The sequence below is a fragment of the Ochotona princeps genome, chromosome X (assembly GCF_030435755.1).
Source record: "Ochotona princeps isolate mOchPri1 chromosome X, mOchPri1.hap1, whole genome shotgun sequence".
Taxonomy (NCBI): Eukaryota; Metazoa; Chordata; class Mammalia; order Lagomorpha; family Ochotonidae; genus Ochotona; species Ochotona princeps.
The window spans coordinates 45094025-45108161 of record NC_080865.1 but is presented as its reverse complement, the minus strand read 5'-3'; the positions used below and the strand labels follow the sequence as shown (position 1 = coordinate 45108161).

The 14137-nt window shown below is 47.1% G+C and overlaps 1 protein-coding gene and 1 pseudogene across 1 annotated transcript in view; one reads left to right on the top strand and one right to left on the bottom strand.

The window, feature by feature from the left end:
- The window catches only part of LOC101522742 (small ribosomal subunit protein uS10-like), a 49483-nt pseudogene that overhangs the window by 30161 nt on the left and 5185 nt on the right, over positions 1–14137 (top strand).
- LOC131478608 (trafficking protein particle complex subunit 13-like) overlaps positions 1–14137 on the bottom strand; it is a 91430-nt gene that overhangs the window by 76243 nt on the left and 1050 nt on the right. The gene's annotated exons all lie outside the window — the stretch shown is intronic.

The following is a 14137-nucleotide window of genomic DNA, read 5'->3' as shown; positions in this document are numbered from 1 at the left end:
GCTTTCTCTGTTTTTCTCATTTTCCCTCTCTCGAATTCACCCTGTCAAATACTAAATAAGTAAAGCTTAAGCAATAATTTTACAGAGCACTAGTGCTGTCTGGTATTTAAAGGTCTAGTAAATTCCCCTATGAAAGCATCCATGTTGCTTTTTGTAGGGTGGTTGATTTGATAGTTATATACATGTATGCCTCAATGCACTCATTAGAATGGCTAATTTTTTTTAGAATGGCTAATTTTTTTTTTTTACAAAAATTATTTATTTACTTGAAAGACAGAATTAGAGAGAAAGAGAGATTTTCCATCAGCTGGCTCACTTCCCAATGGCCAAACCTAAGCCAGCCTGAAGCCAGATTCAAGGCTTCTTGCAGGTCTCTCATGTGCATGCAGGGGCCTAAGCATTGGGCCCACCCTCCATCGCTTTTCCAGGAATATTAGCAGAGAGCTGGATGGGAAGTGGAACAGCTGGAACTCAAATTGGCATCCACTTGGGAAGCCAGTGTCTCAGGCAGCTGCTTTACCCGCTATGCAAAGCCACCAGAATGGCTTAGGGGTAGGCATTTGGCCTAATAGTTAAGATGCTGTTAATGATATCTACATTCCATATTAGGGTATCTGGTTTCCATACCTCACTCTGGCTTCTGACTCCAACTTTCTGCTAATGCAGACACTTGGGGGTGTCTTCCCATTCATGTGAAAATCCCGAAGTGATTTTCCAGCTCCAGGCTTTGGCCTTGGCCCAACGCCAGCAGCTGTGGGCATTTGGAGAGTGAACCAGTAGAAAGCAGTGTAGTCTCTCTCACACACACACACACACACACACAAATAAAAATAAAACTCAACAGCACTAGGTATTAGTAAGCATGTTGACAAGGTGAAATTCTGATATATTGTTGTAGAATGTAAAACAGTATGTTTCTTTGGAAAAGTGGTGAATTCTTTAAACTGAATATAAACATTCCACATATCAAATGATTCTGTTTCTAGGCATTAAAAAAATAAAATGTATATACACATGAAAACTGAAATGTACACTCCCATAACTTTATTCATAATTGCCTCAAATCCTGAATGTCTATCACTAAGCAATAGCGTAAAAAGGAGTATGTTCATAAATAGTATAACAGCCAGCAAGAAAAATACACAATATATAATACAAAGAAATACAGAAGAATCTCACAGAAAACAGTGGGAGAAAGAGATCATTCCGGAAGATTCTGTTGCAAGAGTTGAGAATGGAAAGCTAAGGCCCAGGGACAGTTTCTTTTGAATTTCAAAGAACCAAATGAAGCTCATGTAGATAATAAGTCTGCTAGCACAAGTTTAATACAGAAAAAGAAATTAAACTTCTTAGGAGAGTAGAAACAGGTCATGAATCAAAACTCAGATTGAACTTGAAACTGAAGGCCCTGAGGATAATTGGGGCTGTATTTTTATGGGGGTGGCTGTTGGGTGAGGGACAGTCCTTCGTGCTGTCCTAAGATGACTCGGCTCATAGGGCATATGACACTATCATCTCTATGTATGGGCAGCTCCTAACAGAAGGTTTTCTAAACTCGATTTTCTTAATTTGCAATGGCCCCCACCCCAACTTGAAAAAACTCCTCTGTCTCCTGCCTCAAGGTTAATCATAAGGGAGGCAGAAACAAAGAGAAACAGACTTAGATTACAACCAAGTTTTGTAATTTTTTTCAGTTTCCTCTGCTAACTTCAAGTAACTCTTCTCTGTCTTCTGCCTCAAGATTAAACATAAAGGAGGCAGAAACAGCCTGAGATTACAAGCAAGTTTTGTAATTTTCTGTTTCTTCTGCCCATCTCTGTCTTATCTCAAGGTCTAGGACAAAGGAGGCAAAAGACAAAGTAACAAACAGACTGGGAGAGAGTTCTGGAATTTGCTTTACTCAGCTTCCTCAGTTAACCCATAGCTGTCTGCTACCTCAAGTCCATTTACATGAAAGACTTTATATATATACTTTATATATATATATACAAGAGAGAGGAAAAAATCAAGGTTGGCATGTTGACTAATCCTCCATCTCTATGTGCTGGGATTTCATATGAGCTACAGTTTGCATCCCTGCAGCTCCATTTCCCATCCAGCATCCTGCCTACGGCTGGGAAAGCAGAGGAAGATAGCCCAAAAGCTTTAGGGTCCTGTACCCACATGGAAGACCTGGAGGAAGCTCCTGGCTCTCGGCTCTTGGCTCCTGGCTTCAGATCAGCTCAGCTCTGGCCGTTGTGGCCATTTGAAAAGTGAACCAATAGATGAAAATCTTTCCCTCTGTCTCTCCTTCTCTCTATAAAATCTGCCTTTGTCATAAAAAATAAACTGTTTGGTGGGCTCCAGGATGGAGCGTCCTGCAAGGATCCCGACTCCAGCCATCATGTGCACGTGGTGAGCTGTCCCCGGGCCTGCCTGGGTTTGAGGACTGCTTCCTTCGGGGTGAGTACACCGAGGGCGGAAGTCTCCGTGACTGGGTAGGTCTGGGGCCCAACCACCACCCTCATTGGGCAGTGAATGGAATTGGGGAGGGGAGTGACCTTGGGCCTGGGGATTTAAACTCCCAGCAGCCGGGAGGCTGTTGGGGGGCTCCAGGATGGGGAGTCCTGCTCGGATCCCGACTCCAGCCACCATGTGCACATGGTGAGCTGTCCCCGGGCCGGCCAGTGCACCATTTGGTGCCAGGCTATGCCTGCTTCCCGCCTGGCCAGGGAGCTCGGGGGTATTGGTTGTCTGAATCGCTGCTTAGGTAGCTCCAGGTTGATCCCACTGTGCTTCTGGGATCTGAGTCAATCCTAAAGATTCCCAGTGGCAGGAACTCTTCCTTTGAAGAACTCATAATCACTTAACAATGCTGAGCACTGAACACCAGTTCATGCAAAAGCTAAGGCTCGGGGCTTGTCCAGCAGGATATCCTTTTACCTGTCATGATGATGGATCAGGAGATTGGTCACATTAGGCAGGGCCATAACATTAACTAGCACCCGAGAACCATATCCGGGGGTAGATTCTGTGGGGGATGTGTGGGCCACACCCTGTGGAAAATCTAGCCCCACTGGTGCAAGCCCAAGAGTTTGGGTGGTTTTGGATTAAGCTAGTTGTGACCAAGGAGCTTGCCATCAATCACAGGTAAAGGAACCCACAACAGTTTGGACTGGTCAAGGCAGCAGCACCCGAATGTGCATCCTGAATATGGTGTGGAGTGGGCTGGGCTGCAACATTCACCAGCTCATACAAGGCCAAATGGAAGGCCAGACTGCACCAGGCACTGGCCTAAAACCCATTGGCATGTATGAGAACTGGGTCTGGGAGTGGATTAAGTGGAGGAACTTGGGAAACTCCCCTGGGGAGTCATAGCTCCCGCTGGTGAACATGTGGTCCAGACCTGGGGGTCGGACAAGCTGGGCAAAGTAGCTCCAACAGTTGGCTAATGTGTAAATCGGTAATGGAACGGGATGTACTGGGCAGGACTGAGCAAACCTTAGCCTACAAGAAAACTAGAAACCAGGATGGAGTGCAGATCATGCCGAGCTAGGCTCTTGCACCTACTGGTCTGCGTGAGTCAAGGACACTAAGCCACAGTGTCTAAGGCAGAGGCCAGGACAAGTGAGGGACTGAATCAAGCTGAGTCAGAGCAGCCACTGGCATGTGCACGATCTATGGCTGGGAACAGGCCTGGTTGGGGAGCTAAGGGGACACCCTAACTGGGTTGAGGTTCCCACCAAGGGGCTCGTGTGCTGGAATGGGGACTGTATTCTAACCAGGAAACAGTTGTAGTCTCCCTTGGCACTTGTGTGGACTGGGACTGGATGCACCAGGCCAGCCCAGACCCCAACACCGTCTGGTGTCCAGGAGAACCAGGATAGATGTGGGACAGACTAGGCTGGGTCTCAACCCTCTACTGAGCCATGTGTGAGCTGTATGTAGGTATGGATGAGCCATGGCTGGGCTGAAACATCCAACAACAAGAGCCAGAATGGGTTGAAAGCCAGCCAAGAAAAACCACTGTTCCTGCTAGGACAGGAGGTGAACTGAGTAGGGCTGGCTCATGGACCCCGTGGTATCTGTGAAATCTGGCATTGGGAGAGGTTCTGATGGAGGAGCCTGGGCAACTCCTCTGGCAGGACACAATCCCTGCAGGTAAGCGCAAGAAGCATGATAGGAAACAGCCCAGAATAGGCCATGGAAAGTGCCCCACTGGCGTACATTTGGCATGGGTCGGGGGCAGACCAGGCTGAATCAGCTCATGTCATCCACTGGCAAATCCGAATACCAGAACAGAGTGTGGGTCGAGCCAGGTTTGGTCACGACAAAAACCAGTGCACAATATGGAATGTCAGGGTGAGGTTGCCTGTACTGGATGTGACTGCAGCACCCAACCAGCACATGTGAGAACCAGGAAGGGAAGGGGCAGAGTCGGCACGGGGATTAAATGGCTGGTCCCCTCTCCGGACAGCTACTCCCACTGGAGAGTGTGGGCTGGGATGTGGGCAGACCAGACTAAGCAGGGCTACAACACCTGTGTGCCTCATGTGGACTAGATCAGGGAAAAGCCAGGCTGGGCAGACTATTCCTCCTGGTGCAAGCATAAATTAGAGTGGGTGAGGGATGTTTGGGCTTAGCCACAGCATCAGCTGGCAGAAGCTGACACTGGGGCCAATTCTGTCAAGTCAAACCATATAACCACCCGAAGAGTGCATAAACCGGGATTGAGAGAGACCCGGGAGGGAAATAGTGGGTTCCCCCCTCTTGAGTTACTACTCCCACGGGAGGGCATGAAAACTAGGATGGGGGCTGGGGTGGCTAGACAGAGAGGCACTAAACAACATCCGTGAGGGCTGGATAGTTGAGCTGGTTAGATGGAACTAAGTGTCAATACCCATTGACAAATACAAGAGCCAAATGGGATGTGGGACAGACTGGACTTGTCTGCTGTACATACTGGCAAACCAGGGTTGGGGGCGGGCCTGGTGGGGGTTATTGTGGGTCACTCTGACTAGGCTGCAGCTCCCACTGGTTTATGTGAGGGCCGAGTATGTGCTGGGCAGAACCAGGCTGGACTGCAACATCCACTGGTTCCAGTGAAAGACAGAGTTGAAAACAGAACCAACCCAGCAGTTGCAATCATCAGATGATCGGGGTGATGGACTGTGCCAGGTCCTGTACTTGCTAGAACATACAAGAATCTGATCTGAGAATACCTCAAAGTTTCTTTGCGGATCTCCCCAATCAAAATGTCTGACTCAGAACCCTAGCCAAGAAAAGACAGAAGAATGAACAAGTCAATCAACCACCTCAGCTATATGTTGGCAGTGAAATACTGGGCAAATGAAGACTCTATGATGGACTATATCAATCAGTGCATTCTTCAACGACCTCATCGTGCTTGGAGTGGCGAAAATGGCAGCGATTCATAACTGGTGAACTATCAGAACCGCCTGAGCAAGTATCTCGGAGCATGCTCCACATCCGGGACCTGGGGTGGGTGGGAGACTGAGTGGGGCTTCTCCCTCAATATCCCCCTTTACCTCAGATACAAGAAGGAAACAATATGGACATAATAGTCTTACCCACTTCCCTAAAGCCCCTGAAGCTTTTTACCGTAATTAACTATGTAAAGATTGTCAACAATAGAATTAAAAAAAAAAACTGTTTAAAAAAAAATCAAACCTATGGTAACAAAAACAGATGAATAATTTTTTGAAGCGAGGGTAAAATGTAATTGAATGCAGAGAACTTTTGGGGGGGTGTCTAGCACGTAAGGAGTTGATAATAAGTATTATCCTCCTAGCAATAAAAAAAGGTGAACCAAGCAAAAAAATCAAGTCTTACTATATTGAGGTCTATATTACAATAATCTATCTTACAGATTATTGAGGTCATGGAGCAAATTTCTGACTCCAAAAATGGAGACAAATAGAAAAATTAACAGGACACCAATTTGTCACAGCGTAAGTTCAGAATTGGAAAACTCTATGGGAACCAGTACATGCCTAGGAAAAACTAAAGTGTAATTAACAAGTTTCTGGGGCTAGTGTTTGTTGTGGCATAATGTGTAAAGCTTTGCCTGCAATGCGGACATCCACTATGGACACCAGTCTGTGACCTGGTTGCTCTGTTTTGATCCAGCTCCCTGCTAATGCTTATTGGGAAAAAAAATGAAAGATGGCTCAAGTGTTTGGGCCCCTGCAACCATATGGGAAACTCAAATGAAGTTACTGGCTCCTGATATGGGCCTGTCCCAGCCCTGATCATCTGGAAAGTGAACCAGTTAATGGCAGATATCTTTCTGTCTCTCCTCTATGTAACTCTGACTTGCAAACAAACAAGTATGTCTTTTTATTTTTGTTTTATTTTATTTTATTCGGGTTTCAAACCCAGGCTTTCCACCATGGGATGTGGGCATCTTTTTAAAAATTTATTTATTTATTTATTTATTTATTTATTTATTTATTTATTTATATTTCACCTGCCCCTTTCCAAATCCCCTCCTCCCACCAAATTCCCCTATATTATTACTATAGCATAGCTCTTCATAAAGAGTCACATGTTCATCATTGTGGGCATGGACAATGGCAGAGAGTCCAGCCTCCCATTGGCAAGTGTATAGAAAGACCTAGATGGAGTTCCCAGCTTTGGACTTCAGCTAGGCCCAGTTCCAGTTGCTGTGGCCAGTTTGGAAGTTAATCAGTAGATGAAAGATCTCTCACTCTTTTGTGCTTTTTCCCACCCTCGCTCCCTCATTCTGCCACTCCATCTTTCAAAGAAATGAATCTTAAAAAAAGAAATTACTAAAGATAAAAAAATCCAAACAAGACATATATTAGTACCTATGATTGAAAATGTTCAAGGATAAAAAAAAATGTTCTTATTAACATTCAAAAGCAGATTTGAATTCTTAAAAACTTTAAAAATTAAGAATTCTTAAAATATGGTCATGGCATAAGCACTTTGGTAAAGCAGTTCAAGATGCAACTTGAGACATGGGCATCCTATATCTGAGTGATTGGGATGTGATTAGCTCTGCTCCAGACTCTAGCTTCCTGCTAATGCACACAATAGGAGCAGCAGGTGATGGTTCAGTTGCTTAGGTATCTGCCACCCACATAAGACAAATAAATTAAGTTTCTAGTTTCTTTCTCTATTTCTCAATCTTTCATCTTTCAATAAATAAAATAAAATTTTCCAATTTTTAAAAATAAAAATATGATCAAATTTTTTAGTAAAGACCTTGGTAAATGTCTTAACAGACTAGACACAGCTGAAAACAAAATCAGTGAATAGGAAGTTAAATGTCAGGAAGCCACCCATAAAAGGCTAAAAATGTAAAAATTTGGGGGACCTGGCACAATGGCATGGTGGCTAAATCCTTGCGGTGCACACACTGGGATGCCATATGGGCATCCATTTTCCATTTTCCATTTTCTGTGGCCTGAGAAAGCAATAGAGGATGGTCCAAAGCCTTGGGACCCTGCACCCATGTGGGAAATTCAGAAAAAACTCCTGGCTTCTAGCTTTGGATCAGCTCAGCTCTGGCAATTGTGGCCACTTAGGGAGTTAACCAGCAGATGGAAGATCTTTCTCTCTGTCTCTCCTTCTCTCTGTATATCTGCCTTTCCAATAAAAATAAAAATTTTTTAAAAATAGAAGAAATTTATTTTATTTTTTATGATAGTTAAATAGTTGAGAAGGATGCATGCCCATGTGGACCAGCAATTAGGGTGGAGAGGGTCGAACAATGGGGGAAAGTGGATTAGACAACTGTTTCCAATCTTTTTCCTTCCTATATCAGGGTAAAGTTTGGAGAGGAAGGGAGAGGACCATTCCCAGAAGCCCAACTACATTAGTACCTGGGGATGGGGCACGGCCATCCAGTGTCATCTCAGGGTCCCCAGTGTTGAGCATATTCCAAAGGTATTGCTTAAGTGGTTTTCTTTTCTTTTTTTTTTAAAGATTTTATTCATTTTATTACAAAGTCAGATATACAGAGAGGAGAGACAGAGAGGAAGATCTTCGTCCGATGATTCACTCCCCAAGTGAGCCGCAAAGGGCCGATGCGCGCCAATCCGAAGCCGGGAACCAGGAACCTCTTCCGGGTCTCCCACGCGGGTGCAGGGTCCCAATGCATTGGGCAGTCCTCAACTGCCTTCCCAGGCCACAAGCAGGGAGCTGGATGGGAAGTGGAGCTGCCGGGATTAGAACCGGCGTCCATATGGATCCCAGGGCTTTCAAGGCGAGGACTTTAGCCGCTAGGCCACGCCGCCGGGCCCAAGTGGTTTTCATAGTTCTGAGATGCTGTTGATGTCATTGCCCCAAGGCTGAGGAAACCTTCCAAGGCCCATTGGCTGACATAGTCAACCTTAAAGTCTCCATTCATCCTTGCTGTCAGAGCTTGGCTGGGAGAGCTGTCTGTTTTATTCTCCCATCCATTGTACTAGACATTCTCTGCAGGCCTCAGTGAACTGGTTGTCATGTCCCCCAGGTTTACCTAAGCATGTCATCTAATGCACAGGCTTAAACAACCAAGGAGATTCAGCTCTGACACACGCAATCCACAGTCAGTCCACAGATCCTGTGATTTTTCCCATAGTTGAATTTCTTATTCCAGCAGTCCACTTGGGGGAGGGAGATCCCCAAAGAAACCTCACCAGAGGTGAGCCCAGAACTGACTCCTCTGTGTGTCAGCCAGTACAGGGTCTGGCTCAGTCCATCACCCACATTAGCTTAGACACACACTGGTATACTGGTGGTAGCAGTTGCCCAGTGAGTTCTGTCCCTAGCCCTACCTCAATACACAAACCAATGGATGCTGTGCCCCAGCCTGACCCTGCCCACCACATGCTCAGCATTCACACACAACAGCGGAAACTGCAGCCTAGTCAGAACTCCAGCATCCCCCAACAGGACTCCAGCCCTGGTTTCTATGCAGGTGTCAGTATGTGCAGCACACTAGTCCAGTCCAGTCCATCTCATATCCCATTAGGCTCTCATACACATCAATGGGTTTTGAGCCTCGTCAGCCTGACCAACTGCAATATCCCAACTCACACTCATGCCGGTGGGCGCCAGTTTCTGTCCAACCAGATCCTTCCCAACCCTGGTTCTCATTTTCACCAGCAGAAGATGCAGCCCATCAGAGGGGTGACCACAATTTCCCTACTAGGCAAACTTCCTGCCCCAGATCTTGCTCTTTCCAAGTGGTTCTGCAGTCTAGCCTGACAGAACTTGCTTCCAGTTCGGGCAATTGCCAGCTGATGCTGCAGCAAACCCCGAGGAGCCTGCACTTATTCTGAAACATGCATGCACTAAGAGGATATGGTCCCTTTAGCCCAATCTAGTTCTCCCTCCAACCCAGCTCACATGCAGACCAAAGGGTTTGCAGCTGTACTCAGGATGGTCTGCCTCATCCCAGCTCTCACACTTAACAGCTAGAGCAGTGGTCCAACAGAGAGTTCCCGCAGTACGCCTACCAGTCTTGCACCCACCCCATCCCCCGGGTCTTACATGTGCTGGTGGGTGCTGTGGCCTGGTCTGGTATGTCTCACCTCACCTCGGCATTCACCAGCGTGTGCTGCAGCCTGGTTCAGCCCAATCTGCCCCCAGTTCCAGCTTATACGGGTGGGAGCCACAGCTTAACCTAGCCTGGACTTCCCCTAGTTCTGTCCCTAATGTGAACGAGTTGGTGTTGCAGTCCAACCTGGCCTGTCATGCATCCTGGCCTGGTTCTCACATCTGTCAGTGGGTGCTATGAACTGACCCAGTCCAGCCTACACCCAGATCTGACCCACATGTATGCCCGGTGGGTACTGTAACCTAGCCTGATCTTGGCTGCTCCCAATTTTGGTTCTAAGTCCTGGCAGAGGAGTTCCCCAAGCTCCTCTATTAGGTCATCTCCCAGTCACAGATACACTGCACACCAGTGGGTGCTTGGCCCAGCCTGACTTGGCCCACCTCCTGTCCCAGCAGGTACAGCAACCTTGCCCAACCAGTACACACCAATTCTGACTCTTTACTGTTAAGTGCTACAACCCAGCTATGCCTATTCCACGTCCAGAACCAGCTCTTATGCTGTTCAGTGGGTGCCAAGTCCTAGCCCAGCCTCTCCTACACGTACTCTGGCTCCCGCAGGCACTAGCAGGTGCTGGAGCCTATCCCAACCTGGCACATTCCAGACCCAGTCTACACCTATGCCAAGGGATACTACGGCCACATCCACCCCAGTTCACCACGCCCATTGTGGCTGTCATGCTCACTAGTAGAAACCGCAGCCCAGCTGGGGAGTCTCCTTAGATCCCTGATCAGGCCTGATCCGAGCCACTAAACTTGTATGTGCCGAATGGTTTCTCCAACCCAACCCAGCATAGCAATCACCCATCTTCGCCTTTACTATCAAATACTGCAGCCTGGCCTGATCTGGCTTGGTCTGGCCCACCCCCAGTTTCAACTCTCACTGGTGGGTACTGCAACCTAACCCTGCCTAACCTGCCCCCCATCCCTGGCTTTCATGCAAATTGTTATGATAGCCTAGCCTAGCCCGGCATGTCTCACACCCTATCCTGGCTCCTGTGCAGGCCAGTGTGCTATGGTTTGGCCTAGCCCTGCCTGTTCCATCCACCCAGAGCCAACACACACCTGCCAACAAATGTGGCAGCCCTGCCTGGTCTTATCAATACCCAGGCCTAACTCACATGCTTATCAACAGGAGCTACAGCCCACCAGAGGAGTTCTCTAAGTTCCCCCACCAGGCTCACTCCCAGACCAAATCTTACATGTGCAAGCAAGTGGTATGCCCTTATCCTGGATATTCTGCCCCCAGTCTCAGCTTCTGTGTGTGCTGGTGGATGTTGTGCCCCAGCATGCCCCATACCCAGTTCTTGGTGCACCAGCCCCACCTGTTCCCAATCCCAATACCCATGAATGTTAGTGAGTTCCATGCTCATGTCTAGCTTGGCCTGTCACCTGCCTAGCACTTAATTAAACCAGCAGGTATGACAGTCCACAGGGCTGAGCCTACAAATCCCACACAGAATCTGTGCCCAGAGCTGGTTCTCTCGCATGATGGTTAACGTCATTGCCCAGCCTGAAGTGGTCTACCCCCTGCCCAGACATTCACTGGTGGGTCCATGGTCAATCTCTGCCAAGCAGGCCCCCCAGCCATGGCTTTTGTGTATGCAGGCAGATGGTGGTTGATACCAACAAACCCAGCTCAGTTCTCCCACGTGGGTGGGTGTATTGATTTGGCCTCCAAAGGTTCTCCAGTTCCTGTCCTCCAAACCACCCAGTCTCAGCCGCCTCATTTCCCTGCAAGTGTAGTAACTAGTTTGGTGGAAGTCCCCCAGAAGTCACTCCTCATCTATCATGCTCCCTCAGCAGTCCTTCCTCCCACACATACCCAGCCCTCTTCCCTGAGTAATTCACACCTCCGTCATGCCTGCAATCATGCAGACCCCCAAACCCGGTCCTCCAGCAGTGTGTCATGTCCGCCTGGGGCCCTCTCCACCTGCCCAGGGTCCAAACGCATTCATGTGCATGTCCCCAGACCCCATCTGCTGGTGTGCTGGTGTCTGCCTCCCACATATCATAAAAAAAAAAGAAGAAGAAGACGAAGAAAAGAAAAGAATAGGCAACTATGCTGGCTCACTCATACAGTATAGCGAGCTAATGCCTGCCAGCTATTAGCTGCTTTTCTCCCAGCAGTGTAACACTTGCTTAGATACAATGCAACCTAAGCCACCCTAGCTATAGTAAATACACATTTTTTGTTTAATTTTTGGTTAAAGATTTATTTATTTTTATCTGAGAGACAGATTTACACAGAGAAAAAGACAAAGAGTGGGGAAAGAACTCTTTGATCTACTCATTCACTACCCAAATGTCTGCAACAGCCGGAGTTGAGCTGATCCAAAACCAGGAGCTAGCAGGCTCTACTGGGTCTCCCACATGGGTTCAGGGGCTCAAGGCCTTAGGCCATCCTCCATTGTTTTCCCAGGCCATTAGCAGGGAACTGAATTGGAAGTGCAACAGCAGACAGGACTTGAAACTTGAACCGGAGTCCATATGGGATGCTGGCGCTGCAGGTATTTGATTACATGGCTAAGATACCCTGTCATCCCCAATACTAACAAAAAAAATGTAATCAACATGAAGGATAAAATGAATAACTCCAATATATACCTAAGCAATGGTTCCAGAAAAAGGAAATAAGAAATAATTTTAGGGCCTGGAACGGTAGCCTCATGGCTAAAGTTTTCACCTTGCATGCACAGGCATCCCATATGGGCACCGGTTCTAATCCCGGCAGCTCCACTTCCCATCCAGCTCCCTGCTGGTGGCCTGGGAAAGCAGTTGAGGATGCTCCAAAGCCTTGGGACCCTGTACCCACGTGGGAGACCCGGAAAGAAGTTCCTGGCTCCTGGCTTCGGATCGGTGCAGCACCGGCCGTTGCAGCCACTTGAGGAGTGAATCATTGGAATGAAGATCTTCCTCTCTGTCTCTCCTCCTCTCTGTATCTCTGCCTTTCTAATAAAAATAAATAAATATGTACTAAAAAGAGGAAGAATATTTTAGAAGATATTAGCTAAGTTTTTTTTCTCCCAATTTATAACACCAAAGTCCTCTGACTGATGGAATATGCCAAATAAATGCAAAAAAGGGGTGACAGCCTAGAGCAACTAGTTAAGCCGCTGTCTATAGTGGCAGATCCCATATGGATTCCAGTTCTAGTGATAGTTACTTTGCTTCTGATCCAGTTTCCTGCGAAAGGCCCTGGGAAAGCATCAGAAGGTGGTGCAAGTGTTTAGATCCCTCAGTCTGTGCCAGAGACTCAGATGGATTTCCTACCTCCAGGTTCTGGCACGGCACAACCCTGGCCACTGTAGCCACGTGGGGAGTAAAACAGCAAGCAGATCTCTCTCTTTCTTTCTCTCTCTCTCTCTCTCTCTCTCTCTCTCTCCCTGTCTCCAATAAATAGATAAATCTTTCATTTGAAACTAAGGGGGAGCTGGGCCAGCATTGCAGGGCAGTAGGTTAAGTCCCTGCCTCCACTTCTGACCCAGCTCACTAGTAACATACCTGGGAAAACAGTACTCAAGTGATTGGGCCCTTGCACCCACACAGGAGACCTGGATGAAGTTAATGGATAGTGGTTTCAGCCTGGCCCAGCACCAGCCATTGCTGCCATTTGAACAGTGACTCAGTGGATTTAAGATCTCTCTTTCTCTATCTAACTTTCACTATGCCTCTATCTCAAACTTTGCCTTTCAAACAAATAAATCTTTTTATTAAAAGAGAGAGAGAGAGAGAAGAAGAAGAAGAAGAAGAAGAAGAAGAAGAAGAAGAAGAAGAAGAAGACGACGACGACGGCCTGGCGCAGTAGATAGTGGCTAAAATCCTCACCTTGCATGTGCCTGAATCCCATTTGGGTGCCGGCTCATGTCCCAGCTGCTCCACTTCCCTTCCAGCTCCCTGCTTGTGGCCTGGGAAAGCAGTCAAGGACGGCCCAAAGCCTTGGGATCCTGCACCCATGTGGGAGACCCAGGAGAATCTCCTGGCTCCTAGCTTCAGATCGGTGCAGCTGTGGCCATTGCAGCCACTTGAGGAGTGAACCAGCAGACAGAAGATCTTTCTCTATGTCTCTCTGTAAATCTGATTTTCCAATAAAAATAAATAAATCTTTAAAGAAGAAAAAGAAAGATAAGGGGCAGGTATTTGGTGCAGCAGTTAAGTCACCACTTAGCATGCCCGCAGCCTGCATTTTATTGCGACCTGAGAAATAACTACCTGCCTTTGATCTAGCTTCCTATAATGTACACCCTCGGAGGCAGATGAGAGCTCTAACATTTGGGTCCCTGACAGCAACATGGGAGACCCAGATTGAGTTCCCATCTCTTGGATTCAGCACATGCCCAGCCACTGGTGTTGTACACTTTTGAAGAATGAACTAATAGATGACATCTCTCTCCACTTGTGTCTCTATTTTACTAATAAAATTTTAATTAAACTTTTTGAAAATAAAAAGCAAATGCACATGTATCACAAATAAATTGCAAGTCAAAGATAAGAAACAAAATTTTAAGATTTATTTGAAAAAGTTACACAGCAAAAAAGAGACAAAGAGTGCGTCCACCTGCTGGCTCAT